The following is a 25,020-nucleotide window of genomic DNA, read 5'->3' as shown; positions in this document are numbered from 1 at the left end:
AACTATCAGAAATATACCACACAATTATAACATATAGAATAAAACACTTACTACTAGTTACAAAAAAGCTTCTCATAGCAGGGGATATACACCCTAACCCAGGACCAAGCGATACCCTACTTCCACCTAAACAAAGAACAGACCTACTTATCATTAACATCAATACCAGGAGTATAACTAACAAACTTCCCAATATACATACATTTATAACCCACTAGTCCCCAGACATAGTAACCATGACTGAAATCTGGTTAAAATCCAACATCCAGAATGACAAAATTCTCCCATCAGGGTATAATATACTAAGGCAGGATAGAACAGGCAGGAAGAGAGGTGGAGTTGCCATATTATTTAAAAATACACTCAACATAAAACCCCTAGAAACCCCTATATCTACATTTCAAAATGAGGAAACCTTAGTCTCAACTCTATCTATAAATGACACCAAATAAAATCAATATTATCTGCTGTTACATCCCCCAAGGCAACAATTCTCCCACCATAGAAGAAATCCTGTAATGGATCTCAAACAAACTACCCCAGGAAACCATCCTGTTAGGTGACCTAAACACAGACTGGTTAGCCTGTAACTCCAACAACCCCATAAACCATATCAATCTCTATGGTTTTACCCAGCTCATTGTGGAACCCACTAGAGCTGACAAAAAATCTGACAAACAATCAATCTTAGACTGGACACTAGTTAATTGCTCAAAACAAAAATATCACACTGGGCGTCTACCACACAGCCTAAGTGATCACCCCTCCACATTCCTTCTGCGTAAACGCACCAATCTTTCAAACCCCATACTTTTTAGACACGTTAGAGATGACAGTAAAATAAATACACAAGACCTAAATAATATCCTAAAACAATGCAACTGGGGCCCACTTCATACATTAGGTTTAGACCAAGCAGTCAACTACTTTAAACACACTTTCACTACCGTCCTCAGTTTAATTGCACCCATTTGAAGAATCAAAATCAAAGCAAGCTATACTCCATGGCTAAGTAAGGAAACAAGAGCCCTTCTAAAAGCTAGAGATAAATCTTGGAAAGTATGGAAAAGAGATAACACAAACTTAGCCAAACAAAACTACCAAAAACTAAAAAATCAGGCTAAAAAACAAACCAAACTTGATAAACAAAACTATTTCCTCAACAGCCAAAACAAACACACAAGAGACCCCCAAAAATTCTGGCATGCCATCAACTCCCTACTTAAGCCAGGTAAAACATCCACTTCAACTCCCACCACCAACAATAGCACTAAAGACCTTGCCTCCCAATTTAACCACCATTTCACTGAAACCATCCTATCTTAATCTTCTCAACTCTCAAATAACAATCACTCATACACTCCCAACTACCCCCCAATAACATCCCTACCTTTACCCTATCACCCATCCCAACCACTAAAATTAAAAAAATTGCTACAAAAACTTAAACCAACTACCCTTGCTGTAGACAACTTACCAGCCAATTTCCCAAAACTAGCAGCTTACTCCCTAGCTTAACCTGTTTCCATCCTTATAAACTACTCCATTCAGGAATCCTACATCCCACAGTTATGGAAAGTGTCATATATTATCCCTCTTCACAAAGGAGGAAACTCTTAAGAATTCTCTAACTACCATCCCATAGCCATCCTATCCCCCTTATCAAAAATACTTGAAAGGTGTATTCACTCTCAAGTCATGCAATTCCTGAACACTAACAATCTCCTCTCACCCACACAACATGGCTTCCGGCAGCACCATAGTACAACTACTGCTCTCCTCTCTTTTATTAATACAGTTAACCTACACAGAAATAACAACAACTTCGTATCTGTGATACTTTTAGATCTATCTAAGGCTTTTGACATGGTGTCACATACCATACTACTAGACTCCATGACCTCCCTATCTTTCACCCCCTCCACTATAGCCTGGTTTAAAAGCTACCTATCAGGCAGACAACAATCTGTCCAAAGGCCAAACAATCTCCCCCCTACTTCCCACCACTATAGGAGTCCCACAAGGTTCAATATTGGGCCCTCTACTCTTCTCCATATTTACTAACAGCCTTCATATATCTACCTGACATGCCACAACTCATCTGCTCCGCACCATCACTTACATCCCTACAAAACTTACACAGAAATTGTTTATCTCAGTGGAAAACAGGATTACCCAAATCCAACTAATCCTCAATCCCAACAAGACCAAATTAATCATATTCGCTCCCAACAAAACTAAATCCACCCATCAACCTTTTATAAAAACATCCAAAAATGGTACTAAGATCTCCCCCACTGACCACACCAAACTCTTTGGTGTAGAAATTGACAATAAACTGTTTGATGTCCACATATCACAAACAATCAAAAAGGTCCACAAGAAAATAGGTACACTATACAGACACAAAAAATTCCTAACTGACAAAGCATGAATTACACTAGCCCAAACACACCTGCTGTCCACCTTTATGTATGCCACCCCAGTCCTTACCCATACAAGAAAACAAGACCTTGAAAGACTAGACTCATGTTATAATAAAATCGCCAAATTTGCTAGTAACTCCAGCTTCAAAACCCATCACTGTCAGGCATTACAGGAACTTAAATGGCTAGAATTTCCACAACTAATCAAATACTACCAATTAATACTTGCCTACAATATTGTAAATCATCCCAACAAAACTCCATTCCTAAACCAACTTCTAACCCAGTGCACGTCACGTCGCCCCCTCCGCGCTTCTAAAAAATCTCTCCTCTGTATCTCCAAAGCCAAAAACTCTGCAGGAAAAGCTCTGTTTTTTCACAATATAGCCAAAATCAGGAACGACATTCCCCCTACTCTGACCTCTGTTACATCAACTACTTTGTTTAAAAACTCTCTCAAAGTGCACCTAATGAATTCCTGGCTATGCCCATGCATCACATAAAACCCCTACTTCATGTAACAACAAACTACCTACCCTAAGGTATTTCTGTTGCTCTTAATAAACCCAGGAATCCCTACTGCAAACCTCCAAATGTATTTTCTATATGCATATTAACCAAAAATTGTTTCTTTCTGTATAAAAAGTGCTTTTGTCCATTATATTTTAATTGTGACTTGCATCAGATGTGTAAACTATATTGTTACTTTTACGGAGCTTTTTCTCCCCTGGCCTCCACTGTAAATGGACCTGTGTCCAGTCAGACTATCCCGACTGACAAATGTAAAATAAAAAATAAAAAAATAAAATAAAATAAATAATTTAAAAAAATGAAAATACTGAATATATGTTTACAGTGAACCACAGAGTTCAAATTACAAGAAGTATTGAAAATAGCATTGATGGGCAGACTCAGACAAATAAAGAAAAACAGTATCTATACTTCTGACTGAATCTAGGAGAATTACTTTTCCCTACTTACTTACTAAAGCAAGGTAGAGGATGTAGTGAATTGTCCTTCTTGTTGTCAGGCCCCAGGAAGAATACTGAGTACTCAGAGATTACTCCCTGTAATATCTAAAATTTCCAAGATGGCTGGCAGAATGACCTCATCTGGTCACCTGACTCTAGGTTCTCACACTATTCCTCTTTGAAGCTGAGACAGGAATTTAGCATAGACAGCTATAATACATATAATACATATCTAAATGTTTATGGTAGTGCCCTAGAGCCACAAAATAATTACAGTACTTCCCTCTCTTCTTTACAGGGGGTATTAAACAATGGCCTCTCCCAGGCCTACTGAATCCAGTTCCATTCAGCACAGTGGAATACCATTTTAATGGTTTAACAGCTCATTTATATTTCCCTTATTTTTATTAAAGTAAGCTAGATGGTTAACCTCTACTGTTGAAACTCACTATGATGCATTTTTTAACACTAGCAACTTTACAAACACGTTTTGATTTTCAAATACCATACAGTTCTAATAAATTTGTAACATAAGCATCTGTACAAATCAGTTTGATATTCGAATGCCATACAGTTCCAATAAATTTGTAACACAAGCATCTTGTACACATCAGTTTGATATTCAAAGGATATCATTCTTTACAAAACTCCAGCTAGCTATGCTGGCACTAGCCCATATTATAACATCTCTCTCCCCTTTGAAGACTCAAGCTAGTTTTTCAAGTGACCCTTGAGAAACGTGGCTTGAGAGAAATAAGCTTGTCTGGAAATATGTTACCTCATTCCCTGTCTTGAGAGTCCATCTGCCTTGGCACTGCTGACCCCACTACAGTGCTGCACTATCATATCATATGCCTGCAACCCTAGGCCCCACAATAGTAAGTTGAGATTTTGCTGGCTGGCTCCCTGTAGCCATAGAACCCCTCAGACTCCTCCTGCCTCCTACTGCAAATACTTAGTACAAGGGCCTCCCTATCATGGTAAGGTTTCATTATGTTAACATGGTACAATTTGTGCCCCTGCCTCCTGCCTAATAGTAGCCAGGTAGATAGTAATCTCTCCTTTGACAATCATATTGCCAAAGTAGTTAGGAAATCCTTCTATGTGGCCCATCTAATTACTAAAGAGTTAACATCTAGAAATAAAGAGGTTATAGTACCCCTCTACTCATCACTCATTAGACCCATCATAGAGTACAATGACCCATTTGGGATGTACCTCGCAAGACACTTCCAACAGCTGGAAAGACCACAAAAGTACCTCACCAAGAGGATAACTGGCCTCAAGCATATGTCCTATGCAGCCCGACTTAAAAAACTCCAGCTGTACTCAGTGGCATATCGCTTACTCAGAGGTGATCTCTGCCTGACTTACAAAGCCATGTCCAACTCAGAATTGAAGGACATGCTCCAGCTAAAGAAATCCGAGTCACTGCGAGCCACACGCTCTAGTGAGCTAAACCTCGCCACAACAATAAAAAGAACATGCTGGAGGGATACATTCCTGCCACAGAGACTCCCCATGCTTTGGAACAAAATTCCAAATGACATCAGGCAGAGCCCCTCACTAACACTCTTCAAGAGGAACCTTGACGAGTGGATGAGTAATAGAAAATACACCCCTGGGATCACTTCATTGGTTCTGCTTGACAGAGGATCAGTTAATTAATCAATGGGGTGGCGAAAGCTGACACACTCTGGCTAGGCTTATAAATGCCCTCGGGCAGATAGCCTAGTACCTACCTATGAACCTATGAACCTAGCAGTTCTACCATGTAGTTACCAGCATTGACCTTTCTTACCACTTTGAAGGGTCCCTCCCAAGCTGCCTGCAGCTTGTTGTGTCTGACAGGAATGAAAACCATCACCTGCTGTCTCACAGAATGCTCTCTGTTTTTTTCCTGTCATACCAGGCCTTTTTCTGCTATTGGGCTACTGCCAGGTTTTCATGGGCCAGGCCCATGAGCTCCCTAAGTCTTGTCCTGGGGTTTAGAACGTAAGTCACAACAGACTCCTTATGGGATTAACACTCACCCTCCCACTCATCACAAATCAACTCTAAGGTCCTCCTCACCCTATGCCCATTCAGCAAATCAAAGGTTGAAAGAATGGTGGATTCCTGTGGCACCTCCCTGTAAGCAAACAGCATACGGGGCAAATATTTGTCCCACTATCTCTTAAACTGGTCTCCAAATGCCTGTAGCATGGTATTTAGTGTAGAGTTTAACCTCTCTACAAGACCATTAGTCTGGGTATGGTAGGGGATGTTTTTTAGGTGCTTGACCCCACAACACTCCAACAGACAAGCCAACAGCTCTGACATGAAATTGGCACCTCTCTCAATCAGTATTTATTTTGGGAAACCTACCCTGCTGAAAATCTCCAGCAAAGCATTTGCCACCTTTTCTGCCTCAATGGAGGACAGAGCCACTGCCTCAGGGTATCTAGTAGCATAATCTACTACCACTAGGATATACTTCTTCCCTGTGGAGCTTGGAATACTCGGAGCCCCACAATACCCATACTACCCTCTGAAATGGCTCCTCAATCACAGTCAAAGGCATCAGAAGTGCTTTGACCTTGTCTCTCGCCTTACCTACTTTTTGGCACTGCTCACAGGTCCTGCAGTACCCTCTTACATCCCTTGCAATCCCAGGCAAATAAAAGTTCTGCATAATACGTCTCTTAGTACACTTTATGCCCATATGACCTGCAAAAGGAATGTCATGGGCTATGGCTATAAGTGCCAGATGTTAGGCTCTAGGCACTACCAACTACTGTATTACCTCACCCTCTAGCCCCCCCTCAGGGGTCCACTCTCTATACAGTAACTCTTTGGTCCAATATACAGACTCCCCTTTTCCTTAAGAATCAGGTGCCTCCCTAACTACCCCCCCCCAAGCCTTTTAGTGTAGGGTCTGACAGCTGAGTCTGTCTCAGCTCTATCTTTGTGACTTTTCCCAGTTCCCCTTCCACAGGAAGTCTGGTATCTTCTGAGAGTGGTGTCTTAATGTCAGCCTGGATACTGTCACTTACCTCTGGACTTGCAGTCACTCTGTACAAGCCAAGGGAACATCAGCACCTAACAGCAGCAGTGGCTCACCTTCAGTCTTACTGCTACAGGGTAGTTCCCTCCTGATGTAGCCACATCACCAGTCCTGGCTTCAGGTGTACAGTCTGTTTGGGTCTCCCCCAGGCTACCAGATCCACATGCCTGTCTCCAAGCCTGATTTGTGTCATTGCATACACAGAAGGTACTGCATTATCAAAACCAGTCCCTATCAAGACATCTGCAAGGATATCCTCAAACACACCTACTTGCTTGCTTCCTTTCCACCCTCCCAGTCAAGGTGAACCATGGCCAAAGGTATATGGAATGGTATCCCTTCTAAAGCTCTGACTAGAGTGGACTGCCCATTCAAGTACTGCTCCTCTTTAACCACTGCAAGCTTTACAATGGTTATGTCAGAGGTTGTGTCTCTCTTGGCAGTGGCCTGTTTTTCATCTACCAAGACAGGATGCAGACTCTGTTGGTAGTTTGGTACCATTGTTGTCTCCAGACAAATTACCATTGGCATTCTGTTTTTCCCACTTGCTGGCTTCGTCAACTTTTGTTCCCCACCTGGCATCTGTGGACATCAAGCAGCTACATGGCCCCACTTGCTACATTTAAAACATCAAAACCTAGGCCCTAGCCATGTACCTGACCTAGTGGCTTCCCCTGTTACTGGTAAACTCTGTTGAGTTGGTTTAGGCTGCCCACCATGGATTACCTTATATCCATGTGCAGCACTGAGTATCCCATTATTGTGCAGTGATGCTCTGCTTGCTAAGTAGAGATCCCCCTTTTTCCCCAGCTCATCTGCAGAGTTACATTCCCTGTCTGCCAACCAGATTCTCATGTCCTCAGGCAAAGTGCTAAGGGTTTGTTTCCTCACCAAAAGGTCTGCCAGCTTTTCAAAAGTGGTGACCTGACATCCACCCACCCACACATGAAAATAAGTGCATAGTTCAGCAATTTGCCTTGCGTCTACACTCACAAAACCTTTTCCAGTATGCTTCAGGAGTTAAGTTAAAACATTCTCATAAGCAGATTTTAAATTTCTCATAATCTAAACAATCAATATCAGGCAATTTGGAAACAACAGTTATAGCTTAACCATGGAGTAAGGGGGTGAGGAACTGTACCCAGAGCCCCCGGTCAACATTATTCTGTTTACATACTCTTTCAAATATATGAAAAAACTATCACAATTATCACATTCTTGGCACTCAGGAAGAAGTTTACTGACCTTTATTGCTTCTGGGGTAGTTACTCCCTTCCCGATTACCTCCATGACCCTGGCAAAGAGTCAGCATTTCCTTTTCATATTGCCTCTGTCTTTCACTCTGTTTGGCCTCCAAACATCTCATCCTCTCTGCTGATTCTAATTCCATCTGTTTTGCCTGCCACAGTCTCTCTGCTGATTCTAATTCCATACATTTGGCCTCCAGTTCAAGTGTCATTAACTCCAGATGGATTTTTAAGTCCTCTGAGCAAAAAGTGAACTGTTCTGTTTCTGAGAGCTGTACATCCCCAATCCCGACTGGTTGCCTTCCTGCTTGCTGGTCTGTGCTGCAGCTGTGATTAAGGCTGTAATCATTTACCATTTAGTCAGGTTGGCATGAACCAGTCCTTTGGTTTTGCATGTCTCAACCAGCTGATTCCTTAACAGCTTGCCATAATCCCCTGCTGACATCCTTGCCTGCTCTCCCTGACTAATTAAGCTAACAAAAAATAAATAAATAAAACTATTGTTATATGAAACTCTGAATATCTACCTTGTGGCTTCTTGAGAGTACACCTTTAGTGACAACTGTTTACAGGCTATAGAAGTTCTAATAATATCCACACCATTGCTTACCAATATGTAATCCCACCAATGCCTCCAATATGTGATGACCCCTCTCTGGGCCAGTAATCAAGGATTCTGAATCCTCACCACTGATGCTAGAGAGTGACTTTCACTTGGAATGCAAATGGATACACTCAGCATTTTCAGATGCAGCTCTCTACACAAAGCACATTTTCCCTTTAGAGCACATAGGGAACACAGTCAGACAAAGGTCTGGATTTCTTTATATGTCTCCCTCCAGGGCCCCAGTAAGGCTTCCCACTGGTACAGCTGTAGGGTTAGGTCCTCAGCCGAGTGTCCAAGCCAAGTCCTCCAGCACCCTCTCTGTGACCAGTGCTTCATGTCCATGCTCCAAGTAGCTGACACACATACACTATGAGATTCGATTTTTCACATGGACATACACACACACACACACACACACACACACACACACACACACACACACACAAACAGTGCGCGTGTGTGCGCGCACACACACACACACGCACGCACACACACACACACCTGGAAAAGGCTGGCACAGATTTACCTGCTGTGCCCCCTTTTTCCCAGAGTATACGGTAGTTATCACTGCCAACATACACTCCACAAACAGCTACTCTAAAGCCCTTAACAAAGGGTGTCCAGTTATACTGTGTAATATTAATACTAATACAAGTTGCAGTAGTTGACCAAGGCAGCTAGGCCTCCAGGAGTGGCCCACACAGTGTCACCAAATAAATTAAGCACTCTCAGTGGTTAAATACTTTCTAAAAGGACCAGCCACAATACACATTTGAAATATATTTAATAACAAATAATAAAAGAACATGAAAATACTGAATATATATTTACAGTAAACCACAGAGTTCAAATCACAGGAAGTATTGAAAATAACATTGATGGACAAACTCAGACAAATAAACAAACACAATATCTAAACTAAGCTCCACTATATTCCTGACTGAATCTAGGAGAATTATTATTCCCTACTTACTTAACAGAGCAAGGCAGATAATGTGGTGAGTGGTCCTTCTTGTTGTCAGGCCGAGACAGAATACTGAATACTCAGAGATTACTCCCTGCAATATCTAAAATTTCCAAGATGGTTGGCAGAATGATCTCATCTGGTCACCTGACTCTAGGTTCTCACACCATTCCCCTTTGAAGCTGAGACGGGAATTTAACATAAATGGCTAAAATATGCATCTAAATGTTTATGGAAGTGCCCTGGAGCCATGAAACAGTACTTCCTCTCTTCTTTACAGAAGCTATTAAACAATGGCCTCTCCCAAACCTACTGACTCTAGTTCCCAACAAAGTGGGATGCCATTTTAATGGTTTAACAGCTCATTTACATTTCCATTATTTTTCTGAAAGTAAGCTAGCTGGTTAACCTCTGCTCTTAAAATTCAATATGATACATTTTTAACACTAGCAACTTTACAAGCACATTTTGATTTTCAAATGCCATACAGTTCCAGTACATTTGTAACACAAGCATCTTGTACATACCAATCTGATATTCAAATTATATCATTCTTTACAAAACTCCAGCTAGCTATGCTGGCACGAACTCATCTCATCACAATAAATATAAAAGAAAATGGAATCAATAATTAATGGCCAAACTGGAGTAACTTAGGGAGAAGTCAGAATTGTTAAAAGTGTCAAAAAGCTAAAGAAAAACATCTATGTAGATAAAAGCATAAGTAATATGATAGGCAAGAGGAAGGTCCTGGTTGGGTGGGGAAGTTTTATATATATGCATCTGAAAACAAGCACACAGGAGGAAGGGTGGGGCTGTAAATAGAATTTAAACGTTACTGGAAAATAAAAAGATGAGCAAAATAAAAATAGAAAAGGGAAGACAGGACAGAAAAAGAAAGAAAAAAGAGGGAAGAATGTTAAATGGGACAGTTTAATGAGTAGAATATTGTATGTACTGTAGGAAAAGTCTATGAATTTGTATATGATATTAGACAGAATATATCAAGGCTGTAACTGTACTTATTGTCAGAATTTATATTTAAGATGTTTAACAATCACCTTTACTATGTATTATGCATACTTTACCTACTTAATGTTGTTTTGTTGCGATGTTGTTTTCCTGATGTTTCTGTTTCTACAAAATGTTGAAATAAAATGTTTCCTTTTCTAAAACAAAAAAAAATAAAAGCAAAACTACTAGACCAAAATAAACTATCTTTTGCACCTTCAAAAAATGAGTCATTCTATCAAGGAAAGACAAGATTTTGATGCTGCTTAGGTGTGCTTGTGAACATCAAGCACATCTGTAAGGTGTAGGAATAGAATCCACACCCACACTTCTATCATCTGAATTGCCAGTCCATCCCCGCCTCCAGAGATACAATCACTATGGTTATTACATGCAGGAACAGCATCTGTTGCTCACTCTTACATCAAAGATAAGGGACTCCTGAGGAATTTTATGTGGTGGATGGGAGACAGAACACAGAATTAACAGATCTATTAATCAGAGAAACTCAAGACCAAGCAATTAGCTCCATTACCCAGAACATAGCATATGTATTGTGGACTGCTTTTAGGTGGGGCTATATTATTCACTGAGAAGGTTCAGTTTATTTATCCATTCTTCAGAGTCAAAATTATCTAGTACACATCAGTAAGAGTGAAGCACAGCATGAGTATGCTCTCATAGTTAATTATGAATAGGGGCAACATGTATAAAATCCCACCCCAGTTAAAACTGCTGCCACAGAGATCAACAAAAGCTCTCCTTCTTCCAAGGTGTGAATAGTCTTGGCAAAGATGGATAGCTGAATCATTTCTTTAGCTTGTTTGTACTCTCGTAGTATCTTCCATTATACATTTTTATCCCTAAAGTTAATGAGCCTAACGTAACTTGACTTGGATATGACTTCTGCTTAGCCTTGGGATATAATGGTCTGCATACGCTTTCATTTGAAAGCCTTTGCAACTCTGTCAGCATGAAGGTTACCATATCTAGGCCCTATTAACCCTTTTGTACTCTGCTCTTTGTTAGGTTATTTGTTCTGGTCCATTTGCATTTTCTTAATACTACCTAAAGTCTGACTAATGTTACTGGTATTTGATCCATCATTTTTGCAGAAGCTTAGAATTTAAGATGACTAAAGGTTTTAGAGTTGTGTTTTTCACCTTTAACAGATTAATTATCATCCTTATTTTTCTCAGCAGCTTTCTTCATTTCATCAGAATTGACTAAGTAATTAGTCATAAGTTGCCAGTTTATCATATTGGAAAAGACAGAAGGTTTGGCCCTGACAGTTTCATGTCTACTAATCAGCTTATGGAGTTGTAAAAAATGTAACAACCAAACTAATCAAAGAAAACAGCAACCAAAGTAGCAGTTCATCCAAAAATTTATTACATTAAGCGCTATTTGTTCAGTAAAATTATTTGAACTTCCTCAGACAATAAATCACACAAGTAACCAAGTTTAAAAACCCCTCCACCTTGGTCATAAGACCCTTACATCAGTGGTGGATTTAGGCATGGGCACAGGGGCGCGTGTCGCCCCCTTTTAAAATGTGGTGGTTTTTTTTTTGGAAATCAGAAAAAAATACCACCAAAATGGTACATTTTTCAGTTTAAAGTTATATTTTTTTATTGCACTATGAAAAAGAAAATGCACTATCACTGCGTTTTCAATTTCATAGTGCAGTAAAAAATATAAGTTGAAACCCAAAAATGTACAGTACTTTTGTCAGTATATTTTTCCGATTCAACTTCTGAAGGTGCGTCTTTTCTTTGCAAAGAATCATACGCTGTCACCAAACTTGCCTAATACATCTGGAGATGCAATTGGAGTTTGCTGTCATCATGTGATTTTTTTCTAACGATCCTCCTCCAACAGCATCTCCCTAGTTGAATTAGGTGCATTGGTGGGTGAGAGCATTGGGTGACAAGTTTTAATAAAGAGTTTACTTAACTTTTTATTATTAATTTAATTTTAAACAAGTCCAGCTTTGCAGAGTTTGCAGAGACTTGCCCTTCCAGTGTGAGCGAATCACAATTGTCCGCAATGAGGTAATTTTTTTTTAATTGAAGAACTTCTGAAGTAGGTTTCAAGTCACTAAAACAGTACAACTGAGAGAGTACCGCATTTGGCCCACTGTTGAAAGGGCAGGCAGGATTAATATTTAGTACTTGACTTATCTCTCATGACCCGCACAGGTACATATGTGTTGTGTAACACTAGTTAAATAGGCCACATTTGGAATGGCTGTGTAGACTCGCATCCTATTCAGTGGCTGGATTTAAAGCCAAGAGCACTTGACAAGCTGCTTAGCTTGCAGGGGTGGGGAATGCAGTTTTGCTTTTACATAAAATGCCAGAGTGGTGGGATTGGAATTATTTATTCAGGGGCACTCCTCTAGGCTGCCTGAGAAACTTGGGGGAGGGGGTTCTAAAAGTTTTAGGGAAGTACCTGTTGAAGAAAAGGCATAAAAATACAGTACCACACATAAATATTTTCACTGTAATAGTGTAATATATAATAGTGTAATATAAGTAAAATAAAACCAACAAAAGACTCAGTCATGGTGACCCACTGTCTTGGTGCAAAGTGAATGAGTTAAGATTGCTGAATATGCTTTATTTTAGCCATGCCAATAAACTGAAACACGACCAAACTAAGAAAAAAAAAACGGACTGTAATTCCGTAACTCGAACGTTGCTTTATTGAATGAACCACACAATAGCAACCAATATTAAAATAAAAGAAAATGTAAAAACTAGAGTTTTGCTAAGCGCTTTCACCCATAAAATACCAAAGGCTTCATCAGAGTAATACAAAGTACCATAGGAAAAGGTTATTTAAAAACTACATCATACACACACCTCCCGATTTAACCAATAGCATTCTAAAATGGCATTACAGCTTTTACATCTTGGTTAAAGCTGCAGTACACACACACAAGTTAAAGATACTTAAAAGATTATGTTGCAAAACGCTGAGTAAATATAATAATTATAGTCAATGCCAGCCAGTTAAATAAATGATTTTCAAACAACAAGTTTTTGTTCAAAAATGCATAAAAACCATGAACTGTTGTGAATATTAAACTAAACATTTAAAATGTTATAAATACATGTTATATAATACCAAACTGCCTGATTTGCAGTCAAAACATTAAATGCAGTAAGACTTTAACTTTAAAATGCTAGCAATTGTTATATGATCGTTGATACCTGGAGGTTTAGAGGCATCCAACCTTAGTTGCCATAAACACTCTTTTACCTCCAGTAATGTTTTGACATTACCCCCCTCTGTCATAATAAGGTATCTTATCAATCACAAAGAATATAAATTTGTTAAAATTGGTACATACTTGACTGTGTAAATATAAGGCATTAGTGGATTTGTTGTAAAAGAGTGTTTATGGCAACTAAGGTTGGATGCCTCTAAACCTCCAGGTATCAACGATCATATATCAATTGCTAGCATTTTAAAGTTAAAGTCTTACTGCATTTATTGTTTTGACTGCAAATCAGGCAGTTTGGTATTATATAATATGTATTTATAACATTTTAAATGTTTAGTTTAATATTCACAACAGTTCATGGTTTTTATGCATTTTTGAACAAAAACTTGTTGTTTGAAAATCATTTATTTAACTGGCTGGCATTGACTTTAATTATTATATTTACTCAGCATTTTGCAACACAGTCTTTTAAGTATCTTTAACTTGTGTGTGTGTACTGCAGCTTTAACCAAGATGTATGAGCTGTAATGCCATTTTAGAATGCTATTGGTTAAATCGGGAGGTGTGTGTATGATGTAGTTTTTAAATAACCTTTTCCTATGGTACTCTGATAAAGCCTTTGGTATTTTACGGGTGAAAGCACTTAGCAAAACTCTAGTTTTTACATTTTCTTCTATTTTAATATTGGTTGCTATTCTGTGGTTCGTTCAATAAAGGAATGCTTTATTTTAGCTTAGATTTGTTTTGCCTTGCAATGCAAACCAATTCATGTTTTAATGTATTTAGGGTACTTAAAAAGAATTATGGCACATGTATATATATATATATATATATATATATATATATATATATATATATATATATATATATATAAAAATTGCATAAGCTGCGCGCTTAGTACCTGAACTCGATAGGGACTGCGACTCACAGTCAAGTGGTACAAGAACATGTAAACACCTGGAGAAGGCACACCCTTAGTGTGCACCAAAACAGCACGATCATTTGTACACAACACTGGTGACAGGGAATGAGAGCTCAAACCAGTCTTTTGTTTGTAAGGGTTTATTTAGGCTGAGATCAGAGACTGTATTGGAGATGTGTGCTCCAGTTTTAACTGCTCCTTCACGTTTAAGAGGTAATTGTTATAAAATGTTTAATTTCTGAGGCATCCTGTCTGTCTTGTGTAGAAGCACATCTCCCCTGCTCCCCTTGGCTATGTCCCCTGTTTGCGCTTGACTAGCCCGCAGCTGCCTTCGTTCCTTCTGCGTTCTCTCCCTCCCTCTTAGAAGCTTGTGGTCATCTCAGCAGGAAAAACTGAGGTTTCACACTTTCACTGTTTTAGCCAGTAAAGTCAGTGTTCACTGCCAGACAGCCATGTGACAGAGAGAAAACTCATCCCATCAGCAGGCAGGACATCTTCACAGCCCATGGCAGGCACTGCGAAAGGAAGGGAAGCCGCTTTCACTGTCTAAGCCAAGTTGCAGCTCTGATATTATGATACATCTGGCATTTGGCTTCATTGTATTAGCAATAGTACAATGCAGTGGATGAGTGTTACTCTGTTGTAATTCAAAGGTCTGTCTCTCTGCAAGCATGTATTTTGTGAGCACTATACCACTCAACCTCGCAGTGCAAGAAATCTGAACAAAGCCTAAAATAATGGTGGGACAAAAGCCCAGAAAATACAGACAGATTTTAAATATTACTCTTATAAACTTAGAAAGTTGCTAGAATAACAGGATTTGTGTTAACATACATTTTCTGAAGGATATGAAGCCTGAAACTCAAATGTATGTCATTATTTAGGGACTTCAGTCCTCAGTGATTTGCCAGAAAACCACAAATTTTAGGAGGAAAGGACCCAAATATGAGCCAAAAGTCAGTACATTCTACGAAAATCTGAACAGTTGAGGGTTATGGTGCGCAGGGAAAAAACTTGCTTGCACTTTCTTGAATTTGAATAAATTACAATTCTGCATTGCATTCTGAGTAAATAATTGCACTCTGAGTATGCAGCTGCTTTATCACATTCTAATTCCATGACCTGGGCTTAATAGTCATTGCAGCATGGTATAACTGGATGCCGGAAATAACATTCCCATCTAGTTATTGTGTTAGTTTGTGTTTCTTTTCATATGTCCTCACTGTTCTACATCGGCAGAGTCTGTGTCTAAGGTATGTAAAACTGAATCTCTCCTAAACCATATTAATTCATCAACTGTATGTTGGTCTTTCGCATGTAATACCTGCAGTAACACTGCTGACATTCAGGGGGAGCTCCTCACTTCAAATGCAGAGACACGACTTCAACAGGCAGCACCATTGCTTTGGAGGTACACACTGGCATTCAGGAACAGTGTATGTTTTTAAAATAGTGGTGGTACAGCAGTTAGCATTGCTGCCTCACAGCAAGAGGTTCTTTTCTCTGGTTCGATCCTCGGCTTGGGTGCCTTCTGTGCAGAGTCTGCATGTCCTCCCTGTGGTCACGTGGGTTTTCTCTGGGTGCTCCAGTTTCCTCCCACATCCCAAAGACATGCTGTAGGTGGATTGGACACTCTAAATTGGCCCTAAGAGCGACTGCGTGCATGTGTGTGCCTTCTGTGGAAGGTTGGGTGCCAGGCTGGCAACTTGACACTGTAAAACTCCACTGCCAATCATGAGCAGACAGGTGATCCGCTGTGGCGACCCCTAACTGAGAAAAGCCGAAAGAAGAAAAACAACAACAACAAAGAGAAATGAATTTGTGGAACTGGTAGTAGGCATTCGCAATTACTCATTAGATAACTTGTCTTGAGGAATGGTAAACAACAAATGCGAAACTGGGCATAATGTAAGAACTTAAAAAGTACACCAAGTGTGAATGGTTTGAAAAGCTAATTTTTGAGTCCAAGATTGTTCAAGATATTTTTAAATCTATACTATTCCCCCAAAAATAGTTTTACTGAAGTTTTAAATTAAAAATCAGTTCTATACTTTGTGGAATTCTGTTAAGAAAAGAATAACTGGATGTATTTGAATGAATTAAATAGATCCCACATTAGAGTTCCTAAGCAGCACACATTATAACTTTAGCAGTTTATCCATCTTGGAGGCTCCTACAAACCTTCACAAGCCACATTTTACCTTTTAAGTAAGAATACTTCCTGAGTACATCTCTTCAACTCCAACATTCCCCTTATCCCATCCTGTCTTTCCCAGAAGTGCCTTGTACTTTTGTAGGGGGGGGGGGCTTACACTTTTTTGAACAGATAAAACTTCTTATTTCATTCCTTTTCGCTCATTTAATAATATAGCCAGACCCCAGTCTATGTACTCCTTACATTTCTCCTCCCTATACATTACCTTTTTGTTTGTCTCTCCATCTCTGAAACCTCCCCTTACAGCTCCCTGTAAATTCTCCTGTCACCATCACCCGTCTTTCACAAACACACACAGCCATTCCCCATATGACATTACAACTTTCCCAGAGCTGTCCACTCTGCAGGTGACAGGAGATATAATCGTTACCCTCCATAACTGAATCAGCTAGGATAAATGACCCTTCTCACATTTACACCTACAGTGTTACCTTTCCAACTTTGCACTGTCAAGTTTTTCACCCAGCCAGTCAAATGTGTGGCCTCTAGTGCCTTCTGTCTGCTTCAAGCCTCACTAACTTTCTATGTATAGAACCACCCTTTTCTAAGTACATATTCCTTACAGGCCATTTATCATATTTTCCCATCCATTCCTATAGTCTTCATATCACTTAGAATTACCATCACAAATAACCATAAGCAACATCTCCTGCAAACTGAGACTTGGTAATCACTATTTTTTAACCTAGCTGGTGTCAGTTTTGTGACAAATACATACCTCTGCATCAAACTCCAGTTTTGCCTTCCTAATTCATCTACATACCCTCCATATTGTCTTCCCAAACCCCTCATCTGCCCACTCTTCATTCCTTTTCCCACGCCTTGCTGTCTTTCCTCCAAGACTGCCTTAACTGCTCCGCCCCAGCCTACTCCTCTTCTTATACAAAGTCTTGTTAATGTTCATTCACCTCCCTTCTTTCCCTATCTTTGTTCTCTCCATCCACCTTCCACTACTCACCTCCACTAGAGTCCTTAACCCTCATATGCCAGTCAAACCTCCTGTGGAAGCCCAAATGCAGCTATTCCAGGCAGCACTTTCCATAGCAAATGTGAATAACAATCCCTTAGTGATTAGTATAGTATCCTTACCACATACAATGCCAAGTTATACTGTTTTTGATGAAAAAGTATGGAAACTTCTGCATTTAATTTTGTTTATTAGGAAGGCCTATTTAAAAATTTTCATGAAGCTGTAATCTCCTGTCATGACATCATGAATGACTGAACCTACAATACCTCACTACCTAAGTCAATATATAGCCTACTGGACTTCCTTTAACACTGCAACAAAATGAAAGTCTTACATTCTAGTGAAACAAGTTGTAAGCCGTGAACCTTACAATAACCACCCTACATTAAAGGTTAATATATGTTATTATATAGTCATACCCACATAACACAGATGGCCAGAATCTGAAAAGTTTGAGGAATCTGGCACATTATGCAGTGGAAATGTTGAGAATAACTACAGAGAACTCAGAATATCCCAGTGCACAATGGAATATCGCAGCAGTAATGGTGCACTGTATATCACATTTAGGTGCTCCATAAGTAATGAAAAATCGTTGTCAAAGCGTGATGTACATTAACAAAGTTACGGAAAGAATCTCACAGTCTAAGCAACCTAACATTCATAGGTACATATCTGTAACAGAATGTTACCAGTGCATTTACAGACAGCTATGGAATATCTCTGTAAGCCCATTGCTATTAAAATATGCTAGCTATCACTTGCGGAATCTGCAAATTTTCTAATAAAAAATTAAGACAGCTGAAGGGCAATCATGGCCACATCGCCATAGCTAGCATTGACCAACAAGGAGTTCAGGACTTGTGTGGGCAACACAGGTAATACACACACCAAAGAAAATTGTGACATAGAAAAGCAGATGAGGGGTATGGATGTGGATGAAGAAGAGGAACACACAAGAGGTATATTGGAACAGGAAAATCTTATCGAAAGTCATAGGGGCATGGGCATTTTTTTTTTTTTTTTGGTGAGAATAGGCCCCATTTTTTATTTTTTAAGAATAGAAGGAAAGGTAAAGATACGGAAAGAGGAGGAGGAGAAGGCCATAACAGCAGGTATACCTACAGAATAAATATCAGAACAGATGACAGACAAAGGTTGGAAAAAAAACAGTAAGAACAGTTAAGTTACACAGACTGCCACTGCACAACATGGGCAGCGGAAAGTCATCAAACAGAGAAGAGATGCATATCATCCATGGTGAATTGCACAAAAACATATCTACATATGCACTTAAATCTGTGTGTTTTTCTGAATTGTCAGTGACAGAGATTTAGCAAAGGCTGGACAGTTTTCATAAAGTTTTAGTAGCACGCACAGCTCTTCCCTTCAGAAGAGAAAGGAAGTCCAAGTATTACTCTGGGACTGCTCTCAGAAACTGGTGAAAAGACCTTTACTTAATTGAACTTCACTGTTTCCACATAAATCATTATTTAATTTAAAAAAAGTTATTTAAATATTTCGCTGTGGCTATTTTCACCTTCAGTGGGACCCATTCCTAGTTCATAACAGTGTATATCCACTGTGACATATAAGGAGAATGTGACACGGTATGGGCAATCAACCATCTTTTCCAGGCATGCATTGAAAATATTATACTATCCATACACGTACTGTGTGCCTCACAGGAATTACCTGCTTTTACTACCACATCCACAGCAAACTTACGTGCATCTGAATGTATATTGCCGTCCTTCCACACATGATGTCAGAGCTTCTTAAGGTGATCTTTTCACAACCACCAAACCCAGTGTCCCACTTTCCCACTTCCACCCCAGTAGTCAACTGACCAGACTGTGCCCCCCCTTTTATAAATTCCTGGATCCGCCACTGTACATGGTCAATGGGGTTACACTCTCCATCCACTGAAACTGTTATACGTAAATTACAGTAGATCTAAAAGCAATACTAATAAAACATTATTAGAAAATTGCAAAAAAATTAATTAATTACTAAAATCTTTTACAAACAAACTTACCTAACTAAACTTTTAAGTTTAAGTAAACACAATATAGAACACACATAATTTAGGCCAGGATGACAGTATGCATTTAAACGAACTTGCCAAAGTAATTCTAGTCTTTCCAAATTAAGGCTGCTACCCCTGTTATCCAAAACAATTTGGTCAATGGCACGAAATTTAAAAAAGTGATCCTGATGTGAAACTATATGCTTTCCTAGGGCATTGTCAGCCTTCCCCCTATTAATGTTATACAAGTGTTCATACACTTGTTCTTTCCGTTTCCTCTCCATCTTTCCGACATAATAGGCTGAACATTTTTGGCACTTAGCTAGATGTGCCACCATTCTAGAATTACCATAAAATCTTTTCCCAGTTTTAAATTTTATTTACTCTGAATGTACAGTCCAAGTCCATGTGTTTAAAATACGTACACATCTCACACTTAAACATCCCTGGATATCTTGGAGTAATTTGAATGTTCCTCTGTAACCGCTGTTTTAAGTTAACCCTCCTTTTGAGTATCATGTTAGGACAGTCACCCACTTTTGTTGAAATACTTATATCATCTGTGAGGAGTCTCCAGATTTGTTAATAATATTTCTGAGATCCATTCCATCTAAACTGTAAGCTGTTATTGTAATTCTAGAATGGTGGTATATCTAGCTAAGTGCCAAAAAACACATGGGTGGGTTTCATGTGGTTCAGTTGTCATGTTTTGTTGTGGTGCAGCCAAATGGTTACTTACTTGCAGGTTTTTTTCTGTGATGTATGTGTTCATTGAAGTGGATTTTCGGTGCTTCCATCTCGGCAATTTAAAAGTCTGGTAAGTGACATTTCGATTATCTAAAGTAGACCCATATATTTACATATGTGTGTGCGTGTGTGTGTGTGTGTGTGTGTGTGTGTGTGTGTGTGTGTGTGTGTATATATATATATATATATATATATATATATATATATATATATATATATATATATATATATATATATATATATATATTATGTATATAGATAGATATAGATGTACTAACTCTGAGATTGCATAAAATCAGGGAAAGGATATATTCATAAGCCTCAAGAATTGTGCAGTCTTGCATACCGGTTGACCATCTGTTTAGTCAACCAAAAGCAGTCAGCTAAGCAGATATCAACCAAACACACTGCTGACCAAAGCATCTGTACCCATCTCACCATATCAACCAGTTGGTGACCTTTACCAACTTCTGGATAAATGTATCAAACGTACATATAATGAGGCTGTCATGAAGTCACTCCCCAAGCCTTCCAGAATGAGAGCAAGAAAGCCCCAATCACAAATAAATGACACATCTCTACTTACTTAATACTGCATACATCATATAAGGTCACATATATAATTTATTTATTTATTTACATTTGTTGACCGGGAGTGTCCGACTGGATGTAGGTCCATTTTCAGTGGAGGCCCAGGGAGAAAAGCTCCACAGTTAAAATATACAGACAGTAGTTACATTGGATTTACATAGCAATTAACAATTTGATTAACATAGCAATTAACAATTACAAACATAGTTACAGATGAAGAACATAATACATCAGTAGACAACTATAATGAAGTACCAAAGTAGCAGACATTAAACCCTCCCGTTCCACTAAGTCTGTGTGCACAAATGATAATGTCCTAGTAATTGGTGATGCCATCATTAGGCATACAGAACAACAGCTGTTTTTTTCTGGCAGGAGGATCCACAATGTTAATAAGGAGATCTGTGGAACTCAATAAGTGTAGGTAGTGAGAAGTTGTGTTTGTCTAATATCACTATATATTCCACAGTTAAGATGTGTGTGCGCCTTTGTTTTTGCATTTTGCATTTTATTGATTGCTTGAGATTGGCTGTCTTTTATTCTATATGCTGTAACAACACAAACTTATCATACCCGAAAACGTAATGTCTTTGGAGTTTTGATTTTGCACCATAGTGTGAGCTTTAATTGCCAGCAAACTGTTTCACATGCAGCTTTTGCAGTATTGGCACTCCTGTAACACCACATAGAAACTCTTCAAATTATTAAGGTAAAGTTAAAATATCTGACCTTAGTGGCCAGTTATTGTTCAGATTTAACAGCTGCCTATATCCCTTCTAAATAAATAAAGTCCTTGCTCACTATGCATTTTGGAAAGAAGAAATCCAGCTCCAGCCCCCAATCAAATGCAAAGTCTCTCTTCATTAGTCATTTCAGATATATGAACGACAGCACCACAAAGGGGTTACAATTCTTTATTAGAATAACATCATCTGCTGATTTCAAACTAGGGTAAGAGCAGCCTTTTTGTGAAATTATGTGATTTTACTGGGGTTCTCATTGCAAATTCATGACGTGTAAGTGCTCCTCTCATAAAAGCGAAAATGTCTGATTAGGGGAAATACACTGTATCTCTCAGAATTCCCCCTTCTCCAAAATATAGAGGCCTCAGAATGTTATAAGTAGCAAGGGTATGGGAGAGGGTGCGGGGTTATTTGTCCGTGTTTTTGCAGTTTGCTGTTATCAGTAGTAACCATACTTAAATGTTTGAAGCTGCAGAGCTCGCAGTACAAAGTCTTCAACTTCCAATAGAACATGAGTCTGCATTTCATAATTTGTATCTTACATAAAACTGCTTATTTAGACCAGCATTTGCCAAGGTTTTAACTGTTAGATTTTCACAAGGATGAATTATGAACTTATTAAGTTGTGCCAGATTTACAGATCTTTTCCTTTCTAATTCATCTGAAATAGTGTTTCCTTTTAAACTTTCAGATCTACTCTATCCATTTATTTATTTAATTACTTACTTACCTACTTATTTATTTATTTATTGGTATTTGTTAACCAGGTATGGTCCAACTGAGCCAAGGCCCATTTTCAGTAGAAACCCGGGGAAAAAAGCTCCAAGCAGTGCATTTTTAAATACAGGTTTGAATAGATATTACATAGTACTAATATTACAATGGTCACGTAGCATCGAAAGGAATTATCAGAATTACAGAGAACAAATATACGAGTCAGCAGGCAATGAGGAAGATGAAGGCCCATGATTGTGATTTAGTTACATGTTGAACTTCGCATGTAGACCAGGACGATTAGGAAGCTCAGGAAACCGTGAAGTGGGTTAAACAGTAGAAAGTTCTGGTAAGCAGTCTGGGCAGAAGAGAAAGGATACAGAGAGTGAGGAGAGTGTTAGGTTGGGCTTCGACAAGAGCAGAGCCATGAGTTTAATCTTGTTTCCTTTAAAGCTTTTTTTTTTTTTACAAAATGTTTTTATTCATTTTATAATACAATAACCTAACATTATAGTAACAAGAAAAACAAACAAACTATAGACAAATGTTCATAACAAATAAAAACGTAATATACATAGGAGAACACTTAATATTTCCGACAGATTAGACAATTTTATCCAAGCAATTAAATGATCGGTCGTGTTGTTAGTCCTTGCTTTTATAGTAGCAATCTCATTCTTACAAATGTATTTCACAAGATGAATAAACTCATCTTTAAAGACAAGAGTAGATTGGGATTTCCAGTTTTTAGCAACAAATTTCCTTGCTATATAGAGTGGATAGACCATAGTAAAAATGTTTGGATTTTAGGAATGACTTCAGGAACAGGAAAATTGAAAAGTATAAGGGAGTCAGAAAATATACAGCTGTCGTTCCATAGAGCTTTACAAAGATATTTAAAGTCTAACCAAAATGTGGAAATTATTTTGCAATTAACAACCATATGTATCCAGTCAGCATCAGGGTGTCCACATCTCCAGCATTTCATTTCATCTTTCTTGTACATTATTGCTAGTCTATGTGGAGTGAAAAAATATCTATGTAAAAATTTCTATTTGTATACATGCCAGAACAGGGAAGGTGTAGATTCCTTCTCCAAATGTTAACAAAGATTTTATCTTTTTCTGAGTATTCCTGTTTATTAACTTCACTTGAATAATTCCAGAAAGAAACATTTGTTTTGCTAGAATCATTTCTGAGAACTTTATAATTAATAGATATGTATGAAGTATTCTTGGGTACGCTATTAATAATTGTTGAGATAAAATCCAAGATTTTTAAGTTACTCTTATTGTATGCCTCTAATGAGGTTATGAGCTTAGTATGTATAAAATCTTTACAAGCTTGGATGTCCAGCCAATTGTAATTTTGCAAACTATATCTGCTGATCAAATAGTCTGCAGAACTTATTTTATTAGCTGAGAGAAATTGATTCCAATATAATAGGTCACCCTTCTTAAATGCTAACATTTTCTGAGTATCAAAAGATATCAAACATTCATTTGTGTAGTCAATAGGAAACATAGTTATTGATAAATTATTAATTAATTGATTAGAAAACATATTTTTTAAACAACAGCAATATTTGGTTTGTAAGAGATGTAAGAACAAGTTTGACCTTTCACTTTGAATGTTTATTTTTAAAATCCATATAAAGATTTTTGTATGTATTTGAGTATTTGGTTCAAGCAATATCCCATTACTATTAAGAAGTAAGGTTTCATGTATTGATTTCCTTTTTTGAAGGCGTTAGTATTGGGTAAAGCTCTAATGTTTAGTGAAAGTTTGTTCTAAGCTGAGATCACTGAGTAGCTATATAAGTGTTGGCCGATTGTTTTCTTGGGTTTGTAGATTTCTAAGAGGGATAGATCAGAGCTACGTAGAGAGCGGTTAGGTGTATATAGGGAGATGAGGGAGGAAATAGCGGGGCAGGAGGAAGACTTTTGAGAATAAAGTATGTAAGGAGCAGTAGGGTTAGTAGGAGCTGGTGGAAAAAAATACTAAAATCGATTGCAGTTACAAAAACAATGTATATTTGCATAATATTCAGAATGTCATATCATATTTAACATTAAACCAAATGATTCACATGTAATTAGTGTCTTTAACAACATATTTATTTGTTTGTTTGTATTTCTTAGCCGGAATAGAACACTAGTCATTACTGTCCATTTACAACTTCAGCCCAGGTATAAAAATAAAAGCATCTTAAACTAAATCCTGAAAAGCTGCATTTGCAAGCAAGATTGAACAAATAAAAAAATATTTGCATCCACTGATATCCCCAAACCACTAAACATATAAAAAATAATAATAATAATGCTCAATTTATAACAGACTGTCAACACTGTGGATGGGAACTGTGAAGTGCTCAGTATTTACTCACATGTTGCCCTAAGTTCACTCTGTCTTCGGCCTCGTGGTCTAAGTATAACACAAATGGGCAAACACTGACTGTTCCACCCAAAAAAATGTTGATTGTTTCTTAAACAGAGATAGTAGGTAAATTAGAATAATTAGATCTAATTAAACATTTTAGTATGTGAAGGCAGAGTCAGCTGAAAATGTCAACAATTATTCCAGAT

Source organism: Protopterus annectens, chromosome 5.part0 (assembly GCF_019279795.1).
Source record: "Protopterus annectens isolate FY-2018-M chromosome 5.part0, PAN1.0, whole genome shotgun sequence".
Classification (NCBI taxonomy): domain Eukaryota; kingdom Metazoa; phylum Chordata; order Ceratodontiformes; family Protopteridae; genus Protopterus; species Protopterus annectens.
This window is presented reverse-complemented; position numbering follows the sequence as displayed.